Raw genomic sequence first — 15,419 nt, forward strand, 5'->3', positions numbered from 1 at the left:
CTGACCATCAGTCTGCGGATGATATGCAGAACTCAATCTCAGCTTAGTTCCCAAAGCCCTCTGCAAACCTTCCCAGAACTTCGATGTAAATCTAGGATCTCTGTCCGAAACAATACTCGACGGAATACCATGCAAACTTACAATTTTCTCAATATACAACTCAGCTAATCTCTCTAACGGATAATCCATTCTGATCGGAATGAAATGAGCCGATTTTGTCAATCTGTCAACAATCACCCAAATAGCTTCAAAATTCTTATTTGTCCTCGGTAAACCAGAAACAAAATCCATACTGATACTATCCCACTTCCACTCTGGAATAGCCAACGGTTGCATTAGCCCAGACGGCTTCTGATGCTCAATCTTTGACTTCTGACAAATCAAACAAGAATAAACAAAATTCGCAATTTCTCTTTTCATTCCCGGCCACCAAAATAACTTTTTCAAATCATGATACATCTTCGTAGCTCCAGGATGAATACTCAGGCCACTACGATGTCCTTCCTCAAGAATACTCTTCTTAAGTTCGGTAACATCCGGAATACACACCCGATTACCAAATTTCAAAACATCATTCTCATCAACTCTGAATTCACCACCTCGACCTTGATTCACTAGAGTCAACTTATCAACCAAAAGCACATCGGATTTCTGACCCTCTCTAATCTCATCCAAAATACCACTCGTTAACTTCAACATTCCCAATTTAACACTATTGTGAGTACTCTCACACACCAAACTCAAGTCTCTAAACTGCTCAATTAAATCCAATTCTTTAACCATTAACATAGACATATGCAATGATTTCCAACTCAATGCATCAGCTACTACGTTTGCTTTACCCGGATGGTAATTCAAACCAAAGTCATAATCCTTCAGAAACTCTAACCATCTCCTCTGTCTCATATTCAGCTCTTTCTGATCAAACAAATACTTTAAACTTTTATGGTCACTGAAAACCTCAAATCTTGACCCGTACAAGTAATGCCTCCATAACTTCAGAACAAATACCACAGCTGCCAACTCTAAATCGTGTGTCGGATAGTTCCTCTCATGAACCTTCAGTTGTCTCGAAGCATAAGCTACAACCTGCTTATTCTGCATCAAAACACCACCCAAACCCAACAATGAAGCATCACAGTAAACCTCAAATGGTTCCGACGGACTTGGTAATATCAGAATAGGAGCAGTAGTTAACCTTCTCTTTAACTCTTGGAAACCTTCTTCACATTTTGAGTCCCAAACAAACGCTTGCCCCTTTCTAGTCAACATCGTCAACGGTAACGCCAACTTAGAAAATCCCTCAATGAATTTCCTATAATAACCTGCAAGTCCAAGAAAACTCCTTATCTCAGAAACTGACTTCGGAGCTTCCCACTTAGATACCGCTTCTATCTTAGAAGGATCAACAGCAACACCACCTCTTGAAACCACATGACCAAGAAAACTAACCTCTTCTAACCAAAATTCACACTTAGACAGTTTAGCAAATAACTTCTTTTCTCGTAGAACTCCTAAAACCGCTCTCAAATGTTCAGCATGCTCTTTTTCAGATTTCGAATACACCAAAATATCGTCAATAAACACCACAACAAACTTGTCTAGGTACGGATGGAAAATCCTATTCATATACTCCATAAATACCCCAGGCGCATTAGTCACACCAAAAGGCATTACAGAATACTCATAATGTCCATACCTTGTTCTGAAAGCAGTCTTCTGAATATCCTCAGTTTTCACACGTATCTGATGATACCCCGATCTCAAATCTATTTTGCTAAACACACTCGCACCAACCAACTGATCCATTAAATCATCAATCCTCGGCAAAGGATATCGATTCTTGATCGTCACTTTATTCAGTTGCCTGTAGTCCACACACAACCTCATAGTACCTTCTTTCTTCTTAACCAATAACCCTGGTGTGCCCCACGGTGACACACTCGGACGAATAAACTTCTTATCCAACAGATCTTCCAGCTGACTCTTCAATTCAGTTAACTCAACAGCAGACATACGGTACGGAGCCATCGATATCGGCCTAGTACCAGGTACCAAATCAATCGAGAACTCAACTTCACGCTCTGGCGGTAATTCATTCACTTCTTCAGGAAAATCACACACCACAGCTAGATCGCAACTCACCAGTTTATCTTTAGCCTCCAAAGTCGCTAACAGCATAAACAACTCTGCCCCATCTGCTACTGCCTCATTCACCTGCCTTGCTGATAGAAACAAACTCTTTCCTTCCTCAATCTCAGGAAAGATCACCGTCTTATCAAAACAGTTGATATAAACTCGGTTAAACACCAACCAGTTCATACCCAGGATAACATCAATCTGCACTAGTGGAAGACACACGAGGTCCATTCCAAAGTCTCTACCAAAAATACTCAAAGGACAATTTAAACAAACTGAAGTAGTAGTCACTGAACCCTTCGCAGGAGTATCAATCACCATACTACCATGCATCTCAGATATCTCTAATTTAAGTTTCACAGCACAATCTAAAGATATAAAGGAATGAGTCGCACCTGTGTCAATAATAGCTACAAGAGGAAAGCCATTAATATAACACGTACCTCGGATCAAACGATCATCTGCAGAAGTCTCAGAACCCGATAAAGCAAAGACCTTGCCCCCCGACTGGTTCTCTTTCTTCGGCTTAGGACACTGTGGACTGATATGACCCACCTCTCCACAGTTGAAACAAGTCACAGTCTTCAACCGGCACTCTGCAGCCAAGTGACCACCTTTTCCACACTTGAAACACTTCTTCTCAGTACTGGTACACTCATGGATACGATGTCCAGCCTGACCACATCTGTAACACTTAGCAGGGGCACTGGAGTCTCCCCCACTAGGTCTCTTCATCCCACTCTGTCTCTGGAAACCTTTGCCAGCTGCATACGGTTTCCCACGATCATTCTGATTCTTGCCTTTCCTATCAACCCTTTGTTGATAGCTCTCTGCTCTAGCCTTGGTATCCTGTTCAAAAATCCTGCAACAGTCAACCAAATCAGAAAACACTCTAATCCGTTGGTACCCAATAGCCTGCTTGATCTCGGGACGTAACCCGTTCTCAAACTTCACACATTTCGAAAATTCCTCAGTAGCCTCATCATAGGGAGTGTAATACTTCGACAGCTCTCTGAACTTAGCAGCATACTCAGTAACAGACCGGTTGCCCTGCTTCAATTCTAAGAACTCTATCTCTTTCTTTCCTCTGACATCCTCGGGAAAGTACTTCCTCAGGAATCTCTCTCTGAACACCGCCCAAGTGATCTCAGCACCCCCAGCAGCTTCCAACTCAGTGCGGGTAGCAACCCACCAATCATCTGCTTCCTCTGACAGCATATGCGTACCGAACCTGACCTTCTGGTTATCGGCACACTCAGTCACTCGGAAGATCCTCTCGATCTCCTTCAACCACTTCTGAGCACCATCTGGATCGTATGCTCCCTTGAACATTGGAGGATTGTTCTTCTGGAACTCACTCAGTTGACGAGCAGCTCCTAATCCCACAACATTCGGATTCCCTCCAAGTACTCCAGCTAGCATACCCAGAGCCTCAGCAATCGCAACATCGTCTCTACCTCTTCCAGCCATTCTATTCTGAAAGTCCAACAAGCTAAAACAATAAGTACTGATAGGGTTACACAACACCTATCCCGTACAGGGGAACAAAATAATTACGACTCGACTCGACCGACTATGCTCTGATACCACTAATGTAACACCCTTCTAAAATACCCCCAATAAATAATTAAAACAACCAAACATAAATCAGAGTATATATGCAATTTAAGGGTGTCACACTTGACACTTCACACCATGTTCCAATTTAACTCGTCATGCTCATTTATTCATCAAAATAAACATTTGCATAATTCGCAGCGGATAGAAATTAACAACAACATGCAAAACATGTAACACATTACATGTAAACTTGTTCAACAATCATCAATGAAAAACAAGTAAAACATCCCGTCCCGATGTTACATCTACCAGAGCATGACCCACTAAGGAACTACACTAGACTCCAAGGACTAGCTTCTACTCAATCACTGCTCGTTACCTGAAAACATAGTTGTAAGGGTGAGTTCCTCAATCGATATAATAGGCATTATAAAATATCATGTAATGCTAAGTAATTTAACACATCTCATCACCCTAATCAGAACACACATTCAGCAACGGCAACATCAACTCATAATCATAATCATACTCAACACCAACACAAAACAACACGTATAATATTGGAATACATCCATTCATATTATACGCCATACATACATTATGCAATGAGACTCCATGCATACGGTACCGACTATTCGTGAACATATAGTTCAACCTCACCGATCAAATCCAGATACGGCTACCAAGCTCACTAGTCCCACTCATTTGAGACCTAGTGACTCACTCACTAATTCCTCACCATGGGAATTAGCTACCACCCCAAGGGCCATGATATGCACGCTAATCACCTAGCATGCAAACATCAACAACAATCCACAATACTCACTCACTAATTCCTCACCATGGGAATTAGCTACCACCATAAAGGCCACAATATGCACGCCACATCACTTAGCATGCAAACATTCACAACATTCCAGGATGGACATACGCTCACAGTCTAAGCCATAAACAGTCCATTCACAATTGCATACATAACATATACATTCACAGCATTATGCATACAATCATACATCATCAACATATTTATCCCAGAATCACATCATGTCAAATAATCAATCACAGTATTAGCACACTCTACTAATACCTACACTACTCAAAACAACGGGAAATGGTCCCTACTATAGCATACATCAGCTAAATTACATTACTCAGCTGAAACGACCAAAACTGCACAACAACAGCTCAGAAAAATCACAATTCTGCCCATACGCGTATGCCTCATGCCCATACGCGTATGGCCCATTTTCTAGCCAAACCCATACGCGTATTGGCCTGTCCCATACGCGTATGCTACGCGTACCACTTCCTCATACGCGTACCAACAGAGACAAAACTACGTTAAAATCATCATCTTCCTCATCCATACGCGTATGGCCTCCCCCATACGCGTACCAACACAGGATACGCGAAATACACGCGTATGGCGCGTATCAGCGCCAGTTTTTCCCCCCTCCAGGCCACCTCATACGCGTATTGCCTAGTGCCATACGCGTATGACCAGAACCAGAATTTCCAGATCTGCTATGGGTTTTCTCTGTTACGAGGTTTCCCAAATCCAACCTCCCACAGTCCAATTTTTACACAGAATTCATTCATATCATCTAACACGAATCATACCCTATTCAATTTCACAATTTCTAACATTATTCCATCTAATTCTTACGAATCTTCTCCCATTATAACCCATATCTCGTTCATCCATCAGTTCCCAATTTACAGCATTCATCATTCCAATTAGGGACAAATCAATGGCTTATCACTACCCATTACATGTTAACCCATAATACCCATTAAACGACGATAAACCCCCCTTACCTGAGTTAATCCGGCAGTCCTTTAGCTTCAAGCTTTTCCCTTCTTCAACCCTTGTTCTCTTGCTCTTCTCTTTGCCCTTCTCTCACTTTCTGTCGCTTCTTTGATTTTCACGTGAAAACCCTTTTTACCAAATGGAACTCTTTATATATATTCCAACTTATTATTCCAATAATAATAATTCCAATAATAATATTCCAATTATTTAATTAAATTAATAAATATATTATTAACTTAAATTAAATAATTATCTTATTTTATCGGGGTGTTACAACTCTCCCCCACTAAAAGAGTTTTTCGTCCTCGAAAACATACCTCAAGCGAATAACTCTGGATAAGACTCCTTCATCTGACTCTCAAGTTCCCAAGTCACATTGCCACCTGCTGGTCCTCCCCAAGCTACCTTTACCAAAGCAATCTCTTTACCCCGCAACTGCTTCAACTCTCGATCCTCTATCCTCATAGGTGATGTTTCAATAGTCAGGTTATCTCTCACTTGGACATCATGTACTTGGACCACATGCGACGGATCAGGAATGTACCTCCTCAACTGAGACACATGGAAAACCTCATGCAAATTCGCAAGTGACGGCGGTAAAGCGATACGATAGGCTACCTCTCCTATCCTCTCCAAAATCTGATAAGGACCAATAAATCGAGGTGTCAACTTCTTCGACTTCAAAGCTCGACCAACCCCAGTTATCGGAGTAACACGAAGAAACACATGATCTCCCTCTTGAAACTCAAGTGACTTCCTCCTCTTGTCGTGATAACTCTTCTGACGACTCTGAGCAATCCTCATCTTCTCCTGAATCATCTTAATCTTTTCCGTAGTTTGTTGAACAATCTCCGGTCCAACCACAACACTCTCACCGGACTCATACCAACATAAAGGTGTCCGACATCTCCTACCATACAAAGCTTCAAACGGTGCCATACCAATGCTCGAATGAAAACTATTGTTGTAGGTAAACTCAATCAAAGGTAAATAACAATCCCAAGCACCTCCCTTTTCCAAAACACAAGCCCTCAAAAGATCCTCCAGTGACTGAATCGTCCTCTCAGTCTGACCATCAGTCCTCTCAGTTTTTACACAGAATTCATTCATATCATCTAACACGAATCATACCCTATTCAATTTCACAATTTCTAACATTATTCCATCTAATTCTTACGAATCTTCTCCCATTATAACCCATATCTCGTTCATCCATCAGTTCCCAATTTACAGCATTCATCATTCCAATTAGGGACAAATCAATGGCTTATCACTACCCATTACATGTTAACCCATAATACCCATTAAACGACGATAAACCCCCCTTACCTGAGTTAATCCGGCAGTCCTTTAGCTTCAAGCTTTTCCCTTCTTCAACCCTTGTTCTCTTGCTCTTCTCTTTGCCCTTCTCTCACTTTCTGTCGCTTCTCTGATTTTCACGTGAAAACCCTTTTTACCAAATGGAACTCTTTATATATATTCCAACTTATTATTCCAATAATAATAATTCCAATAATAATATTCCAATTATTTAATTAAATTAATAAATATATTATTAACTTAAATTAAATAATTATCTTATTTTATCGGGGTGTTACACATACCACCACCAACAAATTCACCATCAACCTGAGACCCAACATCGCTTCGCACCCACCCCATCACCCTACCAAAGTCGCCTTAGCCAAAACACCAACCGCCCCTCCTCCTACCATAGCCAAGAAGCCCAAACATCACAAAACCAAAACATCCAACAACCCTATCTCTACCAAACACCCCAACAACCTTTCCAACCTTTCCTCGACGCATCATTCACACCCATGTCTCCCTTCAACCGTCCCGGTTGCCCATCCATGAGTCAACCACATCCCAACTTCTCTGGCATGGGTCATGAGCTCAGCTACGGTGGTACACCATCGATGCATACTGAAGACTATGCCGACTTGTCTGAATACCCCAACGGACCTTCTCCTGTAGTTGGTAGTGACGCTCCTGGCCCCTCAGATGATCAAACACCAGTGCAGAATTGTCAACGTGGGTTAGGGCTAAGGGTTAGGGTAGCTAGAGGATGTGGGACCGAAGGTCGGTTAGGTGATCCCGGTCATCACCATTAGGTTTCTTTGTGTAAACTCCAAAATTTATTAATATCAAGTCGTCTTATATCAAATTTATCTTTCACTTATACCATAAAACACAAAAAAATGCATTTTAGGAGGAGTCTCCAATTGAATTGGCGACTCCTCTTAAAATCTACACATGGGCGCCAATTGGATTGGCTAGGGCACCTGCCCTAGCCAATCCAATTGGCGCCTTCATTCAAGTTTTAAGAGGAGTCTCCAATCCAATTGGCGACTCCTCCTAAAAGTGGGGTATTTTGGGATTTTTTTGAAACTAGGGGTATTTTGGGAATTTCCTTGAAAAAGTGGGTTATTTTTGTAAAAAAACCTGATTTAACAGTTCCTTGCTTCTGTCGAGCAACCTGCTTCGACACAAGAAATTAAAATTCAACACACCATCTAATTCATTATGTCTAATCTATCTACATTCATGATAGCTCTTAGTCTTCTTAACACTTCGACCCGCACTCCCTTCGTCATGATGTCTGCAATCTTATTCTCAGTTATGCAGTGTTCCACATTCATCTTCCCAGATGCTACATGCTCTCGAAGATAATGGAACCTCATCTCGATGTGCTTGCTTCAACCATGTGCTATCGGATTCTTCTCCAGATTGATAGCCGACATGCTGTCGATCTTCATGGTAATTGATCCATGACTCTTCGCTGTTATCTCTTCGACCAGATTCAACATCCACGTTTCTTGACATGCACAAAGGGAAATAGCTATGTATTCTGCTTCGCACGATGATAATACCATTACTGGCTTATTTCTCGATCTCCAAGCAACTGGTGCACCACCTAGCATAAACACATAGCCAACTGTAGATTTTCGATCCTCATCATTACTACACCAACTTGAGTCACTGTATCCCACTAGTTTTGCATTATTTTCCTTCATCAGTTGCAGGAAAAAATGCCATAGTCGAGAGTTCCTTTCAGATACCTTAGTATCCTCTTCACTGCTGCTAGATGTAATACCTTTGGCTTCTACATGAATCTACTCACCATACCTACATTGTATGCTAAGTCAGGCCTTGCGCGACAAAGGTATCAAAGTGACCCAATAAGTCTTCTATATTGGGTTGGTTTGACATCATCTTCATCTGAATCTTTCGACATTTGTAATTTGGGCTCAGCTGAGGTCGAAGTTAGGTTGCAATCTTGCATCTCAAATCTCTTGAGTATTTCGCCTGCATACCTTTTTTGATGCATCATCAAATCTCTACCACTCTTGTAGAATTCGATTCCAAGGAAATATCAGATGTCACCAAGATCAGACATTTCGAATTCCTTGTTGAGATCACCTTTGGAGTCTTCGATCTCCTTCTTGTAGCTACCCGCTATCAACAAGTCATCGATATAGAGACATAGTATAAGCAATTCACTCTTGCTTCTTCTTACATATACTCCATGTCCAGTTTTGCACTTTTCAAATTCCTTCTCCCATAGAAAGCCATTTATCTTGTTCCAAGCTCTTGGAGCTTGTTTAAGTTCGTACATGGCTTTATGCAGCCTGTACACCTTTCTTTCTTCGTCTTGTTTCATAAACCCAACTGGTTGTGCAACATAAACTTCTTCTTATAAGGGCTCACTCAGGAATGCACATTTCACATCCATCTGACACATCTTCCAGTTGTTCATTTTGCTAGACCAACAACCAACCTGATTGTTTCGATCCTAGCAACAAGTGTAAAAACTTCGTCGAAGTCGATTCCTTCTTCTGAAGAAATCCTTTTGCCACAAGTCTCACCTTGTGTCGAGTCACTTCTCCTTTGGGATTAAACTTCACCTTGTATACCCACTTCACATTGATTGCCTTCTTGCCTTGGGGTAATTCAATAAGTGACCAAGTGTTGTTGACTTCGATTGACTTCAGTTCTTCGTTCATTGCTTTCACCCACTTCGAGTATTTCAATACCTCAGCTGCATTGATTGGTTCGACATTTGCATAGAAAGCATAATGTACTAGCTCACCTTCTTCATTGACCACATCATCTGATGTAATCACACATTCTTGCAACCTTACAGACATGTGTCCTGTTCTTTGAGGTCTGCTTGGGCCTGCTTCACCTTCGACTTCTTGTCAAACTTCTCTTTCGGCTTCACTAGCTGATTCATTACATAAGATTCTCATTGGATCCTTCTTAACATTCTCCGTACAATCCCATTCCTTAAGCTCATCTATGATCACATCCCTGCTGATCACCATTTGCTTGTTTACTGGGTCTAACAACTTGTATCCTCTAGTCGAATGATATCCTATCAAGATCATCTGATTCGACTTGTCATCGAGTTTTCTTCTCAACTTTCTGGCACATGTCTATGTGCTATAGATCCAAACACCTTCAGATGACTAAAGTTAGTCTTGACACCAGACCAACATTCTTCTGGCGTGATTCATTCTAACTTCTTTGTCGAACATCTGTTCAGGATATATATTGCAGTCGACACAGCTTCTCCCCATAATTCTTGGGGTAAATGCTTGCCTTTCAACATACTTATAACCATATACATGATGGTTCTATTCTTCCTTTCTGTGACTCCATTTTGTTGTGGAGTGTAGTGTGGCACCACCTCACAATCCCTTCTTTCACACATAATGCATTGAAGTCTTTCAACACATATTCTCCACCACCATCAGTTCTCAGAATCTTGATCTTTCGACCGCTTTATCTTTCGACCATAGATTTAAACTTGGCAAATACCTCGATCACTTCACTTTTCTTCTTGATCGGGTAAGTCCACAGTTTTCGACTGAAGTCATCTATGAATGTAACAAAGTATTTGTTACCTCCAATAAAATCCACCTGGATAGGACCACATACATCTAGAATTTCCCATGCTTCTTTCGCTGACTCTACATCACTAACCTTTTCAAAGTTATATGAATCAACACATTGATGGATTATAAAGGGAGCTTTATAATCTTTTTTCTTCAATTCTTTATGTGCAACCCTTTCTTGATCCGTCGTGTTTTCCGCAAGCGTTGTTACTCCTTCCTTCATAAGATCCCAAAGATCTTGATAATAGAACACAACCTTTATCTACTTGCACCAATTCTCATAATTATTGTTCTTGAGAATCAGAAGATTTGTTGGAAAATGTCCGTTTGGATGATTCAATGCCATGATGATTTTCTTCCCACGAATCACTTAAATCGGAGCTCTTGATACCAGATGTTGGAAATCCACCACAACCTATGGAGATAGAAAAGAAAAATAAATAATACAAGTTAAATAAAAAATTAAATAATAATTTGTTTTTTTACTTTGAATCAAATAAATACTAATTTAAAACGATATAAGAATATAAACAAATATAATTAAAGATATCGTCAGCAATTAGTTATGCATTGAAAAAAATTAGTATACTTTGTTTCACACATTTACTAAAAAAATAAAATACAAAGAATAATAATTTATTAAATTATTATTAATTACTAGTATTACAGTGCTTGCCATATATACAAAATAAAAAAAAATATTTTGCAAGTGTGCATGTTATTAAATATAAATGATAGAAAAGGAAAATAAATAATAAAAGTTAAATAAAAAAATTAAACAATAATTTATTTTTACTTTGAATCAAAGAAATACTAATTTAAAAAGATATAAAAATATAAGCAAATATAATTAAAGATATCGTCAGCAATTAGTTATGCATTGAAAAAGATTAGTATACTTTGTTTTACACATTTACTAAAAAAATAAAATACAAAGAATAATAATTTATTAAATTATTATTAATTACTAGTAATACAGTGCTTGCCATATATACAAAATAAAAAAAAATATTTTGAGAGTGTTCATGGTATTAAATATAGATGATATAAATGGAAAGAAATATTAGATGTTACATAGAAAACTTAGTCATAACAAAAAAAACTTATTTTACTATGAATCAAAGAAAATACAAGTTAAAAAATATATGAAAATATATTTTAAAAAATTGTTTTTATTAAATATGATAATTAATGAAAAATGATATTCACATATAACTATAGTAATATTTTAAAAATCGGACCGGAGATTGAATCGGTGAAACTTACGGTTTAAAGTTCAATTGGTTCAACCGGTTAACCCTAAGGTCGAACCATTTATTAAATAAACTAATAATATAAAACAAAATTTCATAAATATGTCACACATGATGATATGTTCACAACTTAATAAAATAATTATTTCAAAATTCATTACAAATTTAATACAACAATATCGATAATATATATAATAACATAACATAGTTCTACACTTCATTTCAACATTCATTTAAGAATAATTTGATCGAATTAAAGAATTACAATAAACTAAGTTAAACTAATTCAAACCAAAATTAAAATAATAAAATATAATAACTAAAATAAAGTTTAAATAATTAAGAATACTTAAATTAAATAAGATAAAATAACAAAAATAAATAATATAATATATTTTATTAAAAAGAAAAATACGAATTTGAGTTGAACTACAACAAATAAATCTTAATTGATAACAACAAACAATATTGACTTGAACGACAATCAATATTGAGTTGAATATCATGACTATGTTTGAAAGGGACATCATGATGATGAGGAAGTATGGTTGAAGGAAAAACTATAATGGAAAGATAAAACTTAGAAGTTCATATGGTTATAAAAAAATACATATTTTTTTTTGTGATTGAGAATGTAGGTTAAAATTTGATATTGACATATTAAATTTTTTAAAAAATTAAAAAAAATGATCAATTTGATGCATTTTTTTGAACAGGACGGTTTTACAAAACTGGCTCCGATTTTTTTGAACAGGACGGTTTTCCAAAACCATTCGAACCATTTGAATCGGAGCCGGTTTTAAAAAATCGTCCGGTTCAAAAAAATGCATTAAACTAACCATTTTTTTAATTTTTAAAATTTTTTAATATGTTAATATCAAAATTTAACCTACATTCTCAATCACAAAAAAAATTCAGTATTTTTTTTATAACCATACGAACTTCTAAGTTTTATCATTCCATTATAGTTTTCCTTTCAACCATACTCCATCATCACCGCGTTATCCCTTTCAAACATAGTCACGATATCCAACTCAATATTGATTATCGTTCAAGTCAATATTGTTTTTTGTTGTCAATTAAGATTTAATTATCGTAATTCAACTCAAATTTGTTTTTTTTAATAAATTATATTGTATTATATTATTTATTCTTGGTATTTTATATTATATAATTTAGATATTCTTAATTATTTGAACATTATTTTAGTTATTATATTCTATTATTTTAATTATGGTTTGAATTAATTTAACTTAGTTTATTGTAATTCTTTAATTTGGTCAAATTATTCTTAAATGAATGTTGAAATGAAGTGTAGAACTATGTTATGTTATTATATGTATTATCGATATTGTTGTATTAAATTTTTGAAATAATTATTTTATTAAGTTGTGAACATATGATTATGTGTGACATATTTATGAAATATAATTTTATATTATTAGTTTATTTAATAAACGGTTCGACCATAGGTTTATCAGGTTGAACCAACTGAACCTTAAACCACAAGTTTCATCGGTTCAATCTTCGGTCTGATTTTTAAAACATTGGTGAAAAGAGATACAATTGAGATAGACAATGAAAACATAATATTTAAAATGTACCAAATGCAGAAAACTATGCGATTAATACTCTCTCCGACTCATAAAAAGTGTGACGGTAGAATTCTGCATTTTGTGAAAATAGACAATAGAGAATGTGGTGAGTGATAAAATTGAAAGAGAAAATAACAAAAATAACCTTTAAAGTACACTAAATACATAAAACGGTGTGATTATTGACTACAAAGGATTTAAATTATGTATTCACAATCTATGGGCTAAAGTAATGACCTAGTCGATCAGTCAGTTAAATAATTGATTGTTGTGGCCCAAAATTGAAGGTTTAGATATAAAGTTGTTACCAATTTTTAATATATTAATACAATAAATTATAAACTCGATTAGGCACAATCTAATCAATTAGGCCAAAGATCTAATCAATTATAGTTGCAAAGAGTCTCCTAATCAATTGAATAATTCCCTAATCAACTGGCTAGACCCTATAAACAATTTTTTTGGTGATTTTAATTAAAAAATGAGAGGCTTCTCAATTTTTTAGTTGTGTGATTAGACATAATACTTCTCGAATTTACCTTGTGTCTTTACACGACACTGATCACTCAAATAGACACGATCATATAATCTTCCACACTTCCTCTCTTCCACACTCTTCAACTACAACTCTTGTTATCATTATATTTGATTTTAGCATCACACAAGAACCTTGATTCTTCTTGATGAGACTTGAGATACCTCCTTATCAGTTACCATTATATGAGAGTTGAAATGTTAAACCACTAGTGATCATAAACTCCAAGTCTTCACTTGACAACCGTTGGACTACATTGTTGACTTTAACCAAATGCCTAACTTGATTAGAGATGGTAGCTTGATCAATCATATTGTGCATATTTGTCTGCTTGAGCTATCTTTAGAAGTTGCTTGACTTTAAGTGTTGTGATCAGAAAAAATAAGTAGCTACTGATTGACTTCCACCCTTGTTATTCATAGGCTTTACCACCATGGCTATACATGCAAACACATAGATGAAAATTTAATTCTGCCAGAATCTTCCAACTCTAAATCCATCACTTGAGAACGTTGTAGTATCATGGTTATGACATAGATTTTAAAAATTAGACTGATGCTGAGATATCCAAGATCGTTACCATCATAGTGACATTTTTCGAATATCTGATATTCAAGAAGAAATATAATCCCTCAAGAAGAAATATATACTCTTCAAGACTAATCTCGGTTCACATGAGAATTATTTTTAAATGTTATTTGTTGCTTTTACTTTGATTATTTGCATTCTCTTAAAAAAAGCATTATCAATAAATTCATGAAAATTGGAATAATATACGAAGAAAGCAAATAGGATCATTCACAACTTTAATGTCATCTTTTTCTATTATCAGATCTTTCTATTACAATATATGGTGGTCAGAGCTTTCCCACGACGACAGGAAGCCTTGTATGATGATGTTTACGACGATTTAGAGGACTTGCTCAATTGAGATGAAAGGCTTTGTGTATATTCTTGATGCTTAGGTATACGCGTATGAATTTAGATTTGTCCCTTTCTCCCGTTAAGGGAGAAGTATTTATAGAGGCTCTTTGGACCTAGTGTTTAGGAAACCCTTAGGGGCAGCAACTGCTCCCCCATGATTATGGGAAACTATTGACTACCTAATTCTCAAGGAGTCGTGGTGTGACTCCTTCTCACATAACTAACATGGTATTGTACACATCATATGTCCCACAAGCGAACCCCTCATGTTCTCTGTGAATGTCGCTTGGGTGACATCACTCTTTTTTTTAATGGCGTAAATAATATATAATAGAAGTCATGAAACATCAACACCAGTTCATAAAGCACAAGAAGTTCCAAGAAAAGGAAAATAAGATACAAGACAAAAATCAAGCAAGCATAAAATAAGGAGATCGAATAAAAGCACCATTACAACTACTGAAAAATAACATTGGTACTCGCCGACTAAATCTCGAACCAACTAGATCCATCATCAACATATCATATCCCAGCAAAAAGAACTAGAGGTCTACCACGACACTCTAAAAATCACAAACCCTCGATCCACTATAGGTGCAGGTAGAGAATAAGATTCTGAAGTCAATCTGTATAGGTGCAAGAGTTCTCCCCTATCCAACCCAAAAATCATTTCCAAGAAAAACAAATGCTCTGCTCCTC

Source organism: Lathyrus oleraceus, chromosome 3, assembly GCF_024323335.1.
Source record: "Lathyrus oleraceus cultivar Zhongwan6 chromosome 3, CAAS_Psat_ZW6_1.0, whole genome shotgun sequence".
NCBI classification, from domain to species: domain Eukaryota; kingdom Viridiplantae; phylum Streptophyta; class Magnoliopsida; order Fabales; family Fabaceae; genus Lathyrus; species Lathyrus oleraceus.